Here is a 19595-nt window from a genome sequence, read left to right as displayed (position 1 = left end):
CACATTGTCCAAAAGGCCAGGGAATGTAGCCTAAATGGAATTGATCATCAGGCTGGAAATCGAGAAAGGGAAAAGGTGGAGGAGAAAAGAAGACTGAGGGGAGCTATGTCATATAAGGGAGGGGCAGGATCTGTTCCAAATCATCCCAGAGTGCAGGACATGCAACAATGGGCTCAAGTTACAGGAAGCCAGATCTTGACTGAATATCAGGAAAAACTTCCTAACTGTTAGAGCAGTAAGGCAATGGAATCAATTGCCTTGAAAGATGGTGAATGTTCCAACACTGGAGGCATTCAAGAGAAATTTAGACAACCATTGGCAGATATCCTTTGATTTGTATTCCTGCACTGAACAGGATGTTGGACTCAATAGCCTTATAGGCCCCTTCCGACTTCATGATTCTATGATTCTATGAAACAGATGGGAGAAAAGGAGAGCCAAACCTCATCTTGGTCAACAACTGGTTAGCAGGTTACACATCTTACATGGGGGTGACATTAGCACCCTATCCAGATAGGGGCTGGCACCTGACCAAGCATCTGGCAAATGTTCTAAGAGCATACACACTAGATATTGACACTGCAGCCATTGAATATGATGAGCTGCTTGATAGCTCAGTGGTTTGTGTACTTGGTTGCTGAGCCAGAGGTTGGGAGTTCAATTGCCCATTGTGCCTGTTTGAGGGGCTGGACTTGATGATTCACAGAGTCCTTTCCAGCTTTGCAGTTCTACGATTATTATTCTAAGGCATTCTATAAGAGGGCATATCATAGAGAGAACAGAAGATGAGATTTTGTTGTTTAGTTGTTAAGTCATGTCTGACTCTTTTTGACCCCATGGACCAGAGTACATCAGAGTGCCAGGTAGCGTTTGATTGTCTGAAACGGGCACTGACTTCAGGACCTGTGCTTATTGCATCGGACTTTGACCGTGAGTTCATCATCTACATGGATGCATCAAATATGGGACTGGGAGCTGTATTGAGCCAAGCCAACTACAGTGGAAATCTGCACCCAGTGATGTGCATCAGCAAGAAACTTCAGCTGGGTGAGAAACACTTGTCAGCAATAGAAACAGAGTGTCTCGATATCGTATGGGTGCTGCAAAAGCTGAAGCCATACATTTGGGGGGAGAAGATTTGTCCTGTGCACTGACCACTCCCCTCTTCTATGGCTAAGGACTATTCGATTCAACAGCAGCAAATTGATGAAATGGGGGCTGATTCTACAAGACTTTGAAAACCACAGCGTAAAAGGGACCCAGAATGTGTTCACTGATGCCTTGCCTTGAAGGCCAAATAACTAGAGAAATTTCTTTGTTTTCATCTGATTTCAATAGTAACTGATCTGTTTGTGTGATAGTTATGAAATAAGCTTAAAGTGCAAGGTTTTCTTGGGTATTAATAGACTAAGAAGTATGTATAGTGATGGTAAAAATAACAGTAAATATCCTTAGTAATGTAAGAGTGGTGTAATGTAATCCTTATTAATGTAAGTAATGTATCTTTAGTAATGTAAATAATGTAAGAGGTTAATATCTGTCTTCTTCCATTTATTTGTTTTTGTTTGTTTATGAGGACAAACCATTAGGTTTCCCCTCCTGTCACAAACTTATCAAGGGGGGAGGAGTGTGGCGTCTGCCCAAGTCATGAATATTAATGTGCCATTTGCATGGACCAATGAGAGTGCTGGACAGGTGGAGTCAAGAGATATAAGATTCTCTGCAGGAGGAGGACTTCCGGCTTGACGTCGCGACGAGACAGCAGCAGGAGGGCAGAGCTCTGTCCCCTGGGCTGAATTCTGACCTGTTTTGGGACACCGTAGGGTGTCGAAACCACCCTGGAGGGGTGGTGAACTGGGGGAGAAAGCCTGTTGATCACGGGGGGCGGCGGCCACCCTGGTTCAATCCAGGAAACTCCCTAATCAGCCAATGGGCAGAAATAAGCAGCTTCAGTGAGCTTCCAAGTCACTGGCAGCCGGCTGAGAGAAGCAAGGAACAGCACCTGGCATCGCTGTTTTTCCATTGGGTGAGAATCTTTTTACAACTAATTGCCTACATACCCCTACATATGGAAAAAAAGAATTGCTATCTTATCTCACTAACTTTTTAAAGCAGCAGAAAATCTGGTGAGAGGGATAGCTGAAGAAAGTAACTTTTTAAAATTATACTTTAAGAATATTTACAACCTGGCATTATAAGCTTAAGAGACCTTCTTGCAAATTAAGTGTGGACATTGTTTTGACTATCCAGAGCATTTGGAATGATTCCCAGAAGATATGACTTTGAATATACTGTTGTTGCTTAAGTCTGAAAAACTGTTTATTTCCTCGTGAGCTTCTGGCTGGAATTAACCCTAAAGTGGACTTTTCAAAAATTGTTCCTTGGGTTGAATTTGGTTAAACTTTACATAGCCAAAGCGGAACTCTTGAAATGACTCTGGAAATTTGGAATATCTGTTTATAAGCATCTAGGCAGCAGAAACAGAATGGCACAACAAGGACAATTTTGGAATGAAATAAAATCTATGCTTCAAAAAATATTAACGACCGTGAGATCTCATTATCAAGAGGCAAAATTATCTAATCAACATCAGAAGGACTATAGTCCACAAGCAACAGGAAACAACAAGGAAGGAAATGGGAGTATCACAGATGAAGTATGCCAAACCAAGCAGCAGCTTGAGAAAGTTAACCTAAGAGAAACATCAGTCTTGGACCAGAGGAGAGTACCAGGGGAAGACAAAGGGAAAAAGACAGCAAAATTAACCAAAAAAAGCCTGGAAGACTCATTGAAGATAGACCAAGTACAAAAGGAGTCAGTGGACATAAATCAGAACTACAAAATGGTTTCAGAGGACATGAAAAATGACAGAATGTTTAGCGATATAGCAGGGAATGAAAAAAGAGGAATCAGAGAGGGAATTACCTAGAAAGATGAAAAAAGGGAAAACAAGGAAGGGCCCCTTAATATTGGAAACATGTTTATATTTATCATCTGGATCTGTAAAAGGGTATATTCTATATATTAAAAGGAGAACTAAATTGAAATAAGGGAGCCCGAATCAGGGTAAAGACGTAATATGGTGATTTTTTATTTTAGGCAAACTAAACTAGATATAAAGCTGGGTCATGGATCTGGAACCACTTTCAATAAGAATGTTATTAGAAGATCCTGAGAACTTTATATAATATGAGAGTAATATTATGATAGTAGTTATATTATATACTAAAATCTGTATATGAATGGTTTGAAAGATGGTTGGAATTTGGGGGGATAATCGGGAAGACACTGGGATGTAAAAAACAAATAATTGCAAGCAAGTATGTAACACGATGTTTGACAAGCATAAACAATGTAGATAGATTGGAAAATTAATAAAAAATGTTTTTAAAAAATTCTCTGCAGGAGGAGTAGGAGTTTAGATTGGAATTCTAGATTGGAGTATAGGTGGTTTTGGAGTTTGGGGGTGGAGAGAGGAAGAGTTGGTGGTTGTAATAATAAACAACATCTATTTGGTTCTATTTAAAATGACATATTGCCTGGATCTCTATTATAAATAATACATAATGTTGATGTAATCAGCTGGTGGCAGCGACACAACACGTAGCTTGTGCTCTTTGCAAAAAAAGCAAAGCAGAAAGCAAGCAAACCATGCAAAACCTTTGGAAATGCAAAAAAACAAAAAACAAAAAAAAACCCAAAATAGAAAACAAACAAACTGCAAGACCTTTCGGAAATGCAAAAAAAGCAAAGCAAAAACCAAACAAACCCTGCAAGACCCATCGAAAATGGGGGGGGAACCCAAACAAACAAACAAACCTTGCAAGACCCATTGAAAATGGGGGGGGGGGACACAAAAAAACAAACAAGCCCTGCAAGACCCATCACAGCATAGAAAGATAATCCCACCACCCAGCCCAAAACCAAGCTGCAAAACCCACCCAGAACAGTTTTTAAAAAGTAGAAAGCAGCACCTTACCAGGCAGTCCAAAGACTCCTCCAATCTCTCTCTCTAACTGCTGGGATGAAAGAGCTACAAGAGCCTCTTCACCACCAGCGGTTAGCAATTTGAATTCCCTGCCTTTTTCCCCTGCCTTTTTCTGGTTGTAACTGGAAGCTCTGGTCACAAGTAGAAGAAAATTTTGCGGCTGGAGCTGGTCTTAATTTGAAATGTTTGTATGTTGGGATGTTCGTAAGCCGAAGCACTACTGTATAGCAATTAGTCTTAAGGTGCTAAAATGTTTTTGTCTTCTTTATTTTTTATTTTTCTTCTGGTTTTGCCTGACTTGCCAAGGGACATTCATTTTCTTTCATCCTTCTGCGTGTCGGCAGTCAGTCTTTGATTCAGGAACAGTTTTAGCGTCTAAGCGGATTTGTTGCTGATGACTGAAGGATTAATCGACTGAATACCAACTATTCATTTTATTGTTGTATTCCAGCTGTCTTTTAATTGCTTTTTTTCTGGTTGTCATGGACAAATCAAGGAACACAGAGGAGTCCAACACTAAATTTTACCAGTTCTTAAAACCAGATTCAACCATCAAATATTAAAAGGAATTAGAAAACCTCATGAAAAAACCTCTCTGGAAACATATGTGAACGAATCCTCACAAACACACCACAAGAACCTCAATAAGTAACCTTTTGCCTACTACCAAAAAGACACAAAACAGGAAACCCTGGTAGACCCATTGTATCAAACATCAACACCATCAGCATTGGGGTATCTGGGTACTTGGACTCCATCTTCAAACTTTATGCCACCAATGTACCTAGCCATGTAAGAGATATCGCAGACTTCCTAAGGAAACTTTAGTCCACACACAACATTCCTGACAACACCATCCTAGCTATAATGAATGTAGAGGCACTGTATATTAACATTCCACACAAAAATGGACTGCAAGCTATCACAAACACCATTCAAAACAAGGAAGATTTGGCCACCTTGATGAATTATGAATTATGATAAAATTGCCATTTTTTAATTTATCCCCATCTCTAGCTATAAACTACTGTATGTGAGATGTAACCACACATCCAAGGCTCTTAAAGCCAATGAATGTTTTGAATGTTTTACTTGTGAATTTGATATTTAATCCTGTATTCAGTGTTATTCCATATGTCCATAGAAGTGGATGTGATCCACAAAAATTTGTATTAAAATATAATGGTTAATGTTTAAGCTGCAAAAGGTTTTTGACTTTTTTTCCTTTTTGTGTGTGTGTGTAGGTTTTTTCCCCCTTTTGGATTTTGCCCAGTACTTTTCTCCTATATTAGGTTAAGAGTCTGTCTTCTACCTGTATATATTTTTTATATTGCCAGATGTCCTAAGTGACATTTTAGGATGGAAATGTGGGGTATGAATTTAATATACAATTAGTAAAGGTCAATATATGTTTAAATAAATATAACATGACAGATTAGGTTATTTAGAAAAAAGAAATTCAAGATGCACAGACTTTTACTGTGGTTGCAGTTCCTTCTCAAGTTGAAATTAGACAGTGAGGTTCAGTAGCTGATGTACAAATAGAGTAAGCAGTTTGAGGCTGTGGTTTTATGAGGAAGGGAGGAGAAATCATTGCCTACTTTTGGTTTGATTAGTGACTTGGCTTTGTGACAAATATACTATTATTTAAAGAGAAAATTAAAACTTTAGTTACATTTCAGTGTGGTTTGAAATAATTTCCTATGGGATCAGAGCTGGCAACTTTAGCAGCAGCAGCTAACTTACATCAGTGTATTATTTGTCTTGCTGGTACAAGGTAACATCGGAAAAATTCCTCAAGTGATGTCAGTGGTCTGGCAACATACTTGATTCTACGTGAAGTGTAACTCCAAATCTTTTCCTTTTCCTTTTAAAAACATACATTTATATATGTTGGAGATGTAATGCTGCTATCACACCACACACCATTACTCTGCAAATGTAAATGTCTGCATAGATGATTTCAGTGTTTCATATATCAGAAAACAGATCTTTGGACAAAAAAAGGACTAGCAGCAATATATTATGAGCCAGCATAAGAGAACAGAGAGAAATGATTTTAATTAGCTCTAACACTCCTTAAGTATTTTCACGTTATAACCAAGCATTACTGTTTCCCAGAAGCTGTGTAATCTAACAGCACATGGGAACTTTCCAAACCTGATCTCATCACATCAGACATCCTGCCTTGCCACAGCAGGAACTTGTTGAGCCAGCTGGGCTTGCCATATACAGTATATCCTGCTCAAAATGCCAGTTTTCTTACAGCCTCCCTGTTCTTCGGAGTGAGGACACTAGGTCCTCCTTTCCATCTTGGAGGAACTGGGAGGAGGGGACTAGTTTGTTAAGGAGAAAAAGATTTCTTATTAGCGTGAAATACTCCTGCTGCCAAATCCTGGTGTGTAGCATTTCTGAAACAAGCCCCCAGAAGCAGTACACTGTCATACAAAAATAGATGTGTGTCTGTGTGTGTAGTTTGTTTTGCAGTTTAGACCAGTATCTTTAGACCAGTAACACAAAGCAGAAAAGTAGCTATATAGTGTAGAAAGGAGGGTGAGATGACAAGATTCCCCTTTGCCCTCAAAAGTGACAAGTGAGGGAAACTCAAGACCAGTGAGAAAAAGATAGAAGCAGAAGAAAAGGCCTCAAATCCCCCTGTTGGAGTTGAGGGAAAGGGAGAAGGGGAAAGGGGTGAAGAGGGGGAGAAAGATATAAAAGGAAACAGATGGAGCAAAGGGACAGAAAGAGTGAGAGAGGAGGAGAGGTAGAAGTCAGAGTCACTGAAGCTGAGCGTTCAGTATTGATTTGGCTCAAGAACCCTCGAGTTCAGAGGGGTTTATGGTTCCTGGAGAAGAGGCTGAAAATTGCCACAGTACCCCTCTCCCCCCCCCCCGAAAGCCTTCATATTGGCGAGAAAAGGAGATCCAGGAATGGAGCAGTACCGAGGTGCAGTGGGGTACCCCAAGGCTCAGTCCTGGGGACTGGTGCTCATCAATTTTTTTTAATGACTTGGATGAGGCAGTGCAGAGAATGCTTGTCAAATTTGCAGATGATAATACTCCAGAAGACAGAAAGAAAATTCAAAATGACCTTGATAGGATGGAGCACTGGGCCAAAAGCAACAGAATGAAATTCAACAGGGAGAAGTGCAAAGTACTGCACCTTGGAAAAAGAAGACAATTTCACAGTTACAAGATGGGGGATACCTGGCTCAGCAAAACTACGAGTGAGAGGGATCTTGGAATTGTTGTAAATCACAAGCTAAATATGAGCCAACAGTGTGATGTGGCTACAAAAAATGCAAGGCTGCATTAATAGAAATATGGTTTCCAAATCCCGTGAGGTGCTAGTCCCCCTCTATTCAGCACTGGTTAGGCCTCACCTTCAGTATTATGTCCAATTCTGGACACCACACTTCAAGAAGGATCCTAACAAATTGGAACAATTTCAGAGGAGGGTGACAAGGATGATCAGGAGGCTGGGAACCAAGGCTTATGAGGAAAGGCTGAAAGAACTGGGCATGTTTAGCCTTGAGAAAAGAAGGCTGAGGGGTGATATGATTGTACTTTTCAAATATTTGAAAGGCTGCCATACAGAGGAGGGACAATATCTGTTCTCGATCATCCCAGAGTGCAGGACACACAACAATGGGCTCAAGTTAAAGGAAGCCAGATTTCAGTTGAATATCAGGAAAAACTTCCTTACTGTTAGAGCAGTATGACAGTGGAACCAGTTACCTTGGGAGTTGATGAGTGCTCCAACATTGGAGACATTCAAGAAAAACTTGGATAATCACCTGGCAGATATGCTTTGATTTCATTTCTGCACTGAGCAGGGGGTTGGACTTGATGGCCTTGCAGATCCCTTCCAAAATCACTTTTCTATGATTCTATGGTTATCTAATATACCCAGAACCTATATAAGATACATCTGCAATAGGATACTGGTCTTTATCTGGGATATATGTAATGTATAACATCTCAAATATCTAAGATTTATAATAATACATACTTGTGTCTTAAATGTATCCTGGAATATATCTGAGGATAAGCCTTACAACTGGGAGAAGGAATCTAAATCTAAAGTCTTTTAGATATTGTTGGATTGCAACTCCCATTAGCCTTGACCACTGGTTATTCTGGCTAGTAGTTATGGATAATGGTAATCAGTCCTAGACACATTCTCTATCCCTGCCTTAGATCCTTATCATGAATTTCTCAGTACCCCAGTTATTAAAATCCACAATTTATCCCAGGCTGGAAGAGCATCTGTCATTCATTGGGCACATGCAACCCACTTATTGGATGCAGGAGAGCCTATGATGAAATCAGTTTCCATGTAGAGATCCCTGTGAATAAACTGGCGGCACGGAGACAATATCAATAATCACTAGATTCCAAATCATCTTATTGATGCAGGGCATGAGCACTGTCTGATGAAGAATCGTTGAGCAAGGTGCTTTCTGTCCCTTTTGCACCACCCACCCACCACTCACTCCTCTTTACCAGCACACCAACAGTGTTCTCTCCACTCTTTCTCCTACCATCACTTTCCTGCTCCATGCCTCTACCAAGTACTTCACTGGTTTTTCCACCTCCCCTATTCACCCTGGTCATTCTGACTCCACTCAGATAGTAGAGGAAGTAGTCACCTCTCTTTTCTAATATTTACAACCATAGCTGACCAAGCTTGAGTTATATTACTGGTCTTCATTTCCCCAAAATGCTTCTGTGCCCTTTGATGAAAGAAAGGTGGGAAGCCTTAGCTTTACTGACTATTGTACTTAACCCTAGACATATGTCTTCAAAAAGATGTTGCAGGGACCAGCTTCGTCAGGAGCAGGCTAGGTGCCAGCCACCTTCATTTGCCACTAGTATCTTTGTCCATAGTTTTGGGGATCCTGAAATTTATGTTCCTAGATGTGTGCCACAAAGATCAATCCTAATGATATCACTAATCCAAGGAGGGCAGTTTGTGCACAGATCTGACAGTGCGGCACATAAGTGTGTCACATGGTGAAGCAAACCCTTCATGCAACTGTTGGAACAGTATGAGCCAGCTACAGTTGGCTGGCCAGGCCCCCTAAGCAAGTGTGGGGGGGGGAATGTTATCTGCATGCAGAACACCTGGATCCTGGAACAGAGAAGACGCTGGTCACACTCCTGCGAGCACAGCTGTGGCCTTGGCTGGACCAGAAACAGGAAAGAGCTGGGAGGAAGAGGCAGACTCTGACGAAGAATGGGAAAGATGCATGTGAATTCCTGACAACAGCAGCAGAGGACGAAGATGTGTTGCCAGGGAGAAAAAGGGGAGAAGGTCATGGAGGTGAGTTGCCCTGTCCTGCAAAAGCTATGGGGTGAGACCAGGAAGTGAGTGCGGGGAAGCAGGTTGCAAGTTCAGGGAAACTCCCAACACTTAAAGGGATAATGGGACCTCCTCCCACCTTATGTTCAGTCCTCACCCTCTGCTTGTTTCTGACGCCAAGGCTGAAGCTTGGCTGGTGTAGGCAGTTGCTGCTGTCAGAACTCTAGTTATGATGACCAAGCTCTCCCACCCAGCTCTTCCCTCTTGCAGAGGCCAAGAGCTAGAGGGAGAAGCAAGGGAATGGTGAGAGATTTCCCTTTGTTGGGGCTTGGGCAATTTTTACTGAATAGACATTCTCTGCAAGCCACACTCAACTGCCTAAGGAGTGAAGTAACTTCTGGAGGACCAAGGAGCTAGCATAATGCTGGAACTGTGACCAGAGGCTCTGGGCAGGATCCAGGCCTGGAGCAGGGACTGGACTATTAGCCACCCAGGGAGGGGGCCTGAGTCCACAGGGGCTTTTTGCTGTTCCTCCTTTGGAGGGGCCCGAGTCGTCTCAGGACTGGAGTACATCACACTTGGAGGCGGTGGGTTCTGATAGAGACTTTCTGTTCAGTCAGCCTAGAGGTCCTGAGCCGACAAGGAACTACAACTCCCTGACTCACTGGCAAAGACAAGCCTGGCGCTGCAAGAACTGTTGTGTGGGTACAATAAAAGTGAAAATCTACCAGTACTTATGGTCTCATCATGAAAGGAGCAACAGGGGCCACCCAAAAACAGACATTTTGAATTCAATGCTGGTCTAATGTAACCAGCAATCTAGTGGGTAAATGTTCTGTTATAGCCTTGACTCTTCAGTGATAGAGTAGGTGATTTAAAAACGATTAAGCAAAATGTATCTGCCAAATTCTGGTAGTCTATGTGGTGGCGCTGTGGGCTAAACCCCAGAAGCCTGTGCTGCAGGGTCAGAAGACCAGCAGTCGTAAGATCAAATCCACGCGATGGAGTGAGCGCCTGTCGCTTGTCCCAGCTCCCGCCAACCTAGTGGTTCGAAAGCATGCAAATGCAAGTAGATAAATAGGGACCACCTCGGTGGGAAGGTAACAGCGTTCCGTGTCTAAGTCGCACTGGCCATGTGACCTCGGAAGATTGTCTTCGGACAAAACGCTGGCTCTATGGCTTGGAAACGGGGATGAGCACCGCCCCCTAGAGTCGAACACGACTGGACAAAAATTGTCAAGGGGAACCTTTACCTTTACCTTTACCTATGCTGTCCATACTATCCGTTCCACAGAGAAAACCCTGTTGATAGCAGTATAACTCCCATAATTTATTATACAACAGGATTTCTGAATGGTCATAGCTCAGTAATAAAGTATATATTCAGATGCACAAGATCCTGGGTTCGGTTTCTAGTACTCCAGGTACAAGGTGTAGGGAGCAGGAGTGGGGAAACACCTTGTGGATCTCTACATGCTTCATTGAGTGCTGTAGTCAATTAGAGTTGTCAGCAATAGTATGAATAAAGTAATAATCTGTCTTCCAGATGACTGCGATCAGCTTCTAGGACAGCAATATGGGATATAAGTTTATCAGCTAAGGCCTTCAACTTAGCCTGTCTATGTCCCTTGGAATCACTAGATGAACAACGTGCTTGTCCCTGGCCTAGCCTGTGCCTCACGCCTCTCCTCCCAAGCTGAAATTTTTGCTTTAATTACCTCCCAAACTGGCCAGCTCTCTGCATCGGAAGATGACCTGGGCAGGGAGGCCACAGGTGCCACTTTACATTTAGCTGGCTGCTTACCCTTGCTCTTATCTTGGTTCTTTTGGGGATCCATGGCCACAATTCTTTATTCCTTTGTTTAATCTAACCACTACAATCCCTGTAGGGCAACTGTCATCCATGCCAATGTCTTCTACCCGCCTCCCCTATTCTTATCTTACTGCTTATAATGCACCCCCTTTTTAAAATCAATAAATCTATATATCTATATATTATTGACTGATGACTGCCTCCTTTCTATGTGTGTGGGTGGGTGGGTTGCTAACACCTCAGATCCCTTATATTAAAATCTTAGGACTGCAAAGGCCCTCATGGATCATCAATTCTAACCTTTGTCAAGGAGGCACAGTGGGGAATTGAACTCCCAGCCTCTGGCTCCACAGCCAGATAACTAAACCACTGAGCTATATTAGAAGGTTCAATAGTGTGGAGGTGGGGGAAGTTCTGCTCCCTTAGGCTACCAACCTGACCACTGCAGGCCCCCCTGGGGGCAGGCCGCTTAGAGCTTAGTTCCCACAAGCTCCCCCTTCTATTTGTTTGTCCCCCTTTCTTTCTTATTACAGTGGTGCCTCGCTTAACGAGCGCACCGTATAACGAAGAATCCGTATAGCGATCCCTTTTTGGGGATCGCTATACGGAGCTGCCCCAATCGCCGCACTCGCTTTGCGACGATTGGGGCGTCCGGCGGCCATTTTGGAGCCGCCGAACAGCTGTTCGGCGGCTCCAAAATGGCCACGGACGACCCAAAATGCCCCCCCCGCAGCGTTTTCGCGACCTCGGTAAGCAAGGGGAGGGCGCGAAAACACTGACAGGGGGCCATTTCGGGTCATCCGGCGGCCATTTTGGAGCCGCCGAACAGCTGTTCGGCGGCTCCAAAATGGCCGCTGGACCAGCGAAAACATCGCTGGAGGGGTAAGTTTTGGCACCTATTGGAACACATTAAACTAACTTTAATGTGTTCCAATAGGCTTTTCCTGCCCCGTACAGCAATGTTTTCGCATAGCGAAGGTTAATCCGGAACGGATTAACCTCGCTATGCGGGGCACCACTGTAATTTTAATTTTATTTATTTCTATTCTTATCCACTTATTGAATTGCCCTAAATGGGGAATAATCCCAGACTCCAAATCGCTGGGACATGCTGATGAAACCCCTCCAGGTACACAGGGGCGTCCCCGATCAATGGGGCAACTGCATCACAGGCTGCTCCAAGCCAGAATGGCCCCTCCCTGCAGTTGCACATCTCGAAGGAGGTGGTTGGGGAAGGAGCACCTGTTAAATAAAGTGCTCCATCCCCCTCCCCTCCCAGATAGCCAGGACTTGAAAACCACATTTTATGCTATTCCGGCCGGGGAGGCAAAGAGGCTCCGCATGGCAAAGACTCTTGCCTGTGGAGGGCGCAATTTGTTAATACTCTTATCAAATGACAGTTAGAAAGTAAATTGACGGTTTGTCAGCCAATATCAAGAAACAATTACAGAAGAACATAAAAAGAGCTCTCCAGGATCAGGCCGAGGACCCATCCTGTCCAGCTTCCTGTATCTCACAGTGGCCCCTCCAGATGCCTCTGGGAGCGCACGAGACAATTAGATACCTATCTCCTGATACCCCTCCCCTGCATCTGACATTTTGAGCTACCTTTTATTTATAATTATTAGAAAGAATTTGCCTTGCACTGCAATTGGATGAAAGCAAAGACAAAAAACAGAGCAACCTTATTATGCTACATTAGATATGAGCACAAGAGAAATGTTTTTGAACACATAATGTTCATTTCCTTGTTGATATACACCATGGAAGAAGTATTTAACCGCTTAAAGAGTTTATAACATCTGTGACCAGCCTTCACCAGGCTAATCACATTTAAAATATCCTTTCTTTTAATAGGATTTCCTTCAGTCCAAAACATATGAGCCCAAGCAGCTTTAAGATTGAAACACAAAATATGTACTTTATTATAACACAACAACTGATAAACATAAACAAAATTCAACTTAAGTTTACTCTGGTTATATGCTAGATCTCCAACATTCAACCTCACTCTCCCAGACACAGAGTAATTCTCTCAAATTCTAGCCCACTCTTAAATGCAACCTCCTTTCTCAAAATATAGTTTAACTGCCTCTTGTTCTCTTCAGCTATTCGTCACTCTACCTCCTGCAGGCTCTTCTTGACTGATTCTCCTCCTGCATTCTTCCAGCCTTCTTTCTGTTGTTACTGGGTAGAACTGGTAAGGGTTCAGTCACATTCCTCCCTTCTTTGCTCAATTGAGCATGATTCTCCAAAATGAGCAAAGAACCATGGATCATACACATAAGTATAATTCACAGATCTTACATATTTTACATATCTTTAACATGCAATTCTTACTCATCTATAATCATACTTACCTAAAATTCACTCTTATATCAATCACATTATTACATTTTGTTAATCATTGTACTTATGTTTCTATAATTAACATTATCTAGCCTACTTTTCCTGTTCATTTCCCACTTTCCCATTTTTACCTTTAACAAAATCAGTTTATATTAGTATAGAACATTCAGGTCCATCTCGAAGGCTTTCATGGCCAGGATCTGATGGTTGTTGTGGGTTTTTCGGGCTCTTCGGCCATGTTCTGAAGGTTCAGAACCTTCAGAACATGGCCAAAGAGCCCGAAAAACCCACAACCACCACTCAGGTCCATATTTAAATTTCAAACCACTTGACAATCACTTAATGTTTTTACCATTTAATTATATCACTTTTATTGACCATTAATAAATAATTATTCATTTTCCAAAGGTAACAAAATATACATATAATGCCCATATTTTCTCTTTAGGAAGAATCCTCCAACACCCCAGCATTGTTGAAATACTCTCTCCACCTCACAACTGATCTCTAGGTTGAGGAATTCTGGTGGCTTGTTTTATAAACAGTTCTTTTGTCTCTCCGGGGTACAGTAGTTTACTTTGGAATGACCATTTTTCCAGGTAGGACAGGAAATCAGAATCTTGAACATGTCATTTACATGAGCTGAATCTCCTCCCTCAGCTGATCTCATATTCTCAGTTATTATTTCCTGAGATCTCACCAACAGTCTCTTTGTAGCTGGGTGGTTTTTTCCATGTGTCAATGAATTTAAGGATTTGCAGTCACTGGAGATGCTGACTTGGCCATTTTCACTATTAAATCATCCAACCTGGGCATTGGATACACATCTGATTGGGTGACCTGATTTAACTTTCGATAGTCAACACAGTATCTAACAGTATTGCCAGGCTTGTCTACTAAGACCACCAAGGGCTGCCCAATGGGTTTCGGATCTAACAATTATTCCTGGTTTCAACATGTCCTCTATCTCACTTGCTATTTTGCCTGCCTATTTTCCAGTCATTCTGTATGAGGCAATGGCAATAAGTTTAGCATCTCCGATATTTATACCATGTTGAACCCCTTCAGCTCTTTCTGGTACATTTGAAAACACACTTCTAAACCTATTCAACACCTTTGTTAATTCCTTGTACTGGGGACAATGCTGCATTGAAGCTAACCTCTACTGGATTATATGTAGGAGTACTAGCCCTTTCTGAGCACTGTAAATCCTGGTCCTCCTTCCCACTTTCTTTCACAGCATACAATACCAGGTTTTCTCTGATAAAATATAATTTTAAAATATTAAAATCATAGAATCATGAAGTTGGGAGGAGCCTATAAGGCCATCGAGTCCAACCCCCTGCTCATTGCAGAATAATAAACCAATGGATATGTGCCTGGTGGTTGTCTAAATTTCTCTTGAATGCCTCCAGTGTTGGAGCACTCACCACCTCTCAAGGTAATTGATTCCATTGCTGTATTGTTCTAACAGCTAGGAGGTTTTTCCTGATATTCAATTGAAATCTTGCTTCCTGTAACTTGAGCCCATTGTTGTGTGATCGAGAACAGATTCTGCTGCTCTCTATGACAGCCTTTTAAGCATGTGAAAAGTGTTATCATATCACCCCTATGTCTCCTTTTCTCAAGATGAAATATGCTCAATTATTCTGATCTTTTCTCATACGGCTTGCTTTCCAGCCTCCTGATCATCCTTGTTGCCCTCCACTGAACTTGCTGCAATCCTACTTGAAATGTGTCCAAAACTGGACATAATATTCAAGTGAGGCCTAATCAGTGCTAAACAGAGAGGAACTAGGATCTCGGAGAGTTTTTAAACTATACTTCTGTTAATGCAGCCTAAAACATCATTTGCCTTTTTTGTAGCCGAGACAGACAGGTCATAGTGGAGAGTTCTGACTCCACCCAGAAGCCACTAGTAATGGTGTGGCTAAAAAATATTGTAAATAAATAAATGTGATCCACCTGAAGCAGGAACTGGCAAGCAACTACTGTATCTTTGCCAAGAAAACTCCATGGACAGAAACAAAAAGCTAAAAGATATGACACTGGAAGATGAACCCCTCAGGTCAGAAGGCGTTCAACATGATACTGAGGAAGAGCAGAGGACAAAGACAAGTAGCTCCAGAGCTAATGAAGTGGCTGGGCCAAAGCCGAAAGGACACTGAGCTGCAGAGGTGCCTAGAAGTGAAAGGAAAGTCCGATGCTGCAAAGAAGAATGCTGCATAGGAACCTGGAATGTAAGATCTAGGAACCTTGGTAAGCTGGATGTGGTCAAACAGGAGATGGCAAGAATAAACATTGACATCCTGGGTGTCAGTGAACTAAAATGGATGGGAATGGGCAAATTCAATTCATACAATTATCATATGTACTACTGTGGGCAAGAATCCCATAGAAGAAATGGAGTAGCCCTCATAGTCAACAAAAGAGTGGGAAAAGCTCTACTGGGATACAATCTCAAAAATGATTTCAATACGAATCCAAGGCAGACTTTTCAACATCACAGTCATCCAAAGCAGGAAAAAACACAGGGCTACTCAGATATAATCTAAACCAAATCCCTTATGAATACACAGTGGAAATGAAGAACAGTTTTAAGGAACTAGATTTGGTGGACAGAGTGCCTGAAGAACTATGGATGGAGGCTCATAATATTGTACAGGAGCCAGCAACAAAAACCATCCCAAAGAAAAGGAAATGCAAGAAAGTGGCTGTCCAACAAGGCCTTACAAATAGCAGAGAGGAGAAGGAAAACAAAATGCAAGAGAGATAGGGAAAGTTACAGAAAATTGAATACAGACTTCCAAAGAATAGGAAGGAGAGACAAGAGGTCCTTCTTAAATGAACACTGCAAAGAAATAGAGGAAAATAATAGAAAGGGAAAAACCAGAGATCCGTTCAAGAAAACTGGAGACTTTAAAGGAACATTTTGTGCAAAGATGCATATGATAAAGGATAAAAATGGCAGGGAAATAACAGAAGCAGAAGACATCAAGAAGAGGTGGCAAGAATACACAGAGGAATTATACCAGAAAGACCTGGATGTCCCGGACAACCCAGATAGTGTGATTGCTAACCTTGAGCCAGACATCCTGGAGAGTGAGGTCAAGTGGGCCTTAGAAAGCATGACTAACAACAAGGCCAGTGGAGGTGATGGCATTCCAGTCGAACTACTTAAAATCTTAAAAGATGACACAGTTAAGGTGCTACACAAACTATGCCAGCAAGTTTGGAAAACTCAGCAGTGGCCAGAGAATTGGAAAAGATCAGTCTTCATCCCAATCCCAAAAAAGGGCAGTGTCAAAGAATGCTTCAACTACTGTACAATTGCACTCATTTCACACGCTAGTAAGGTTATGCTCAAAATCCTACAAGATAGGCTTCAGCAGTATGTGCACCGAGAACTCCCAGAAGTAAAAGCTGGATTTCGAAGGAGCAGAGTAACTAGAGACCAAATTGCTAACATGCGCTGGATTATGGAGAAAGCCAGAGAGTTCCAGAAAAACATCTACTTCTGCTTCATTGACTATGCAAAAGCCTTTGACTTTGTGGACCACAGCAAACTATGCCTGACCATCTTATCCATCTCCTGAGAAATCTATATGTGGGACAGGCAGCAACAGTTAGAACTAAATATGGAACAACTGATTGGGAAAGGAGTACAACAAGGATGTATATTGTCCCCTGGCTTATTTAATTTATATGCAGAATACATCATGCGAAACAGAGGACTGGATCAATCCCAAACTGGAATTAAGATTGCTGGAAGAAATATCAACAACCTCTGATATGCAGATGATACCACTCTGATGGCAGGAAGTGAGGAGGAATTAAAGAACCTCTTAATGAGGGTGAAAGAGGAGCGCACAAAAATGTTCTGAGGCTCAATATCAAAAAAACTAAGATCATGGCCATCACCTCCTGGCACATAGAAGGGGAAGTTATAGAGGCAGTGACAGATTTTACTTTCTCCGATTCCATGATCACAACAGATGGTGACAGCAGCCACGAAATTATAAAAACAGCTGCTTCTTGGGAGGAAAGCTATGACAAACCTTGACAGTATCTTAAAAAGCAGACACATCACCTTGCTGACAAAGGTCCGCATAGTCAAAGCTATGGTTTTTCCAGTACCGATGTATGGAAGTGAGAGCTGGACCATAAAGAAGGTTGACCAAAGGCTTGATGCTTTTGAATTGTGGTGCTGGAGGAGGCTCTTGAGAATCCCCTGGACTGCAAGGAGAACAAACCTATCCATTCTAAAAGGAAATCAGCCCTGAGTGCTCACTGGAAGGACAGATCCTGAAGCTGAGGCTCCAATACTTTGGCCATCTCATGAGAAAAGAAGACTCCCTGGAAAAGACCCTGATGCTGGGAAAGTGTGAAGGCAAGAGGAGAAGGGGATGACAGAGGACAAGATGGTTGGACAGTGTCATCGAAGCTACCAACATGAATTTGACTCAATTCCGGGAGGCAGTGGAAGACAGGAGGGCCTGGCGTGCTCTGGTCCATGGGGGCACAAAGATTCATACACAACTTAACAACAAAACAAAAGTTTATGAGATGTGAGTTCATTGCTGCAAAAACACGATAAAAACACAGCCAATTAGGAACAGTAAAAATATGTACTGTAATGCAATGTTATTAAAGGCAGTGGGTATGACAAATATTTGGATTTCTTTAAAAGTTAATTATGCATTTCCTGTCTTCTTGAAGATGTACTGTACTATTTAATATAATTGGAAACTTCCCTTGCAGGACTCCGTATACAAGAGAAGGGAAGGAAACCGTTACAGGACACAATTAAAAGCTCAAAGTATCTTCTGCCCAACGCCCTCTACGCCCACACCCATACCCGAACTCATCCGGGCCAAGAGTTTTTAACTTTAGCATGCTTGGATGAGAAAAGAGGGAATGTTGAAAATTCCCTTGAGAGGCCTACACGTATTTCCCGTCGGGCCAAAAGCGTGGTTGAAGCTCAGCAGTTTCTTTCAGGCGGTCCTTAAAGATCCCTACCGCGGCTTGGATTACGTGTGCGTGCGCGTCTGCACGTGCGTAAGGGGAAGTGTACTCCAAAGACTGAGGAAACGTGCCCTTTTCTAACTTGCCTTGTCCATTGCACTTCAACCCCCGCACCCCACCCCGCCTCCGGCAGCCGCAGCTTTCTCTGGCGCAACTAAAAGCAACTTGACCGACGTTTCGCCTTTTGTCTCCTCGCTGCTCCGTAGAGAGTGACAGCTGGAAGGCGCCTGATTCACGCAGGTCAGCCTGGGGTTACCAGGACCCCCTTCACAAGCACAGCATTTCCCTCGGTATGATTCGAGCCGGGGACTCCCTCCGTCTTTTCCCTCGAGGCTCTTTCCCCAACCTCGCGATCTGGAGCACGGTAGAAGAGCACGTCCTCCGGCCGCCTCTGGCCTCTTTCTCGACATTCGTCGCCACGTAATCCGCTTCCTTTCTTCCGAGCTCTGGGACTAAAAGGGATAAATTGTGTCACGATGAATCCATTCCTGACGCCAGTTTGCGTCCTGAAAAGCCACAGCGGACGCAAACTGCTCTTGCCTCTTCCCCCGCGCCGTTTCCTTCAGATTTTCTCAAGGGACTCGCTTGCCTAGACTTTGTTGTTAGGGGTCGGCTTGCTTGCATGTGAAATACAATGGATTCTTAAGTGGCTGATCCTGTTATTGGGATATAGGTTGGGATTTCCCCCCCCTTCCAAAATCCGTTGAACAACATTTTAGAAATACCAATTAATGAAACGAATGAAATTGATGTCAAATATACTGCTGACATATATACTCCCTAAAAGAAAACAATTCAGACTTGACTCCTCAGTCAAAACATGGACATATCGATGCATTCTTCTTGTATGTACCAGATTTCAGTTATGCACCGGACACCTCGCAAAGACTCACACACCTAACATTGATCTACACCTGAGCAGCCTCCCATGTTTCTGACAGGCAGGTGCCTTGTTCACTGGGGAAGAGAGGAACAACAGCAGCAGCAGCAGCAGCAGCAGCAGCAGCACAACAACAACAACAACAACAACAACAACAACAACAACAGAGAAACAACAACAACAACAGATCCATAATTTTTTTTTCATCTGTGGAAAAATGATTTGTGCAAGCTAAA

This window comes from Pogona vitticeps, chromosome 6, assembly GCF_051106095.1.
Source record: "Pogona vitticeps strain Pit_001003342236 chromosome 6, PviZW2.1, whole genome shotgun sequence".
NCBI classification, from domain to species: Eukaryota; Metazoa; Chordata; class Lepidosauria; order Squamata; family Agamidae; genus Pogona; species Pogona vitticeps.
This window is presented reverse-complemented; position numbering follows the sequence as displayed.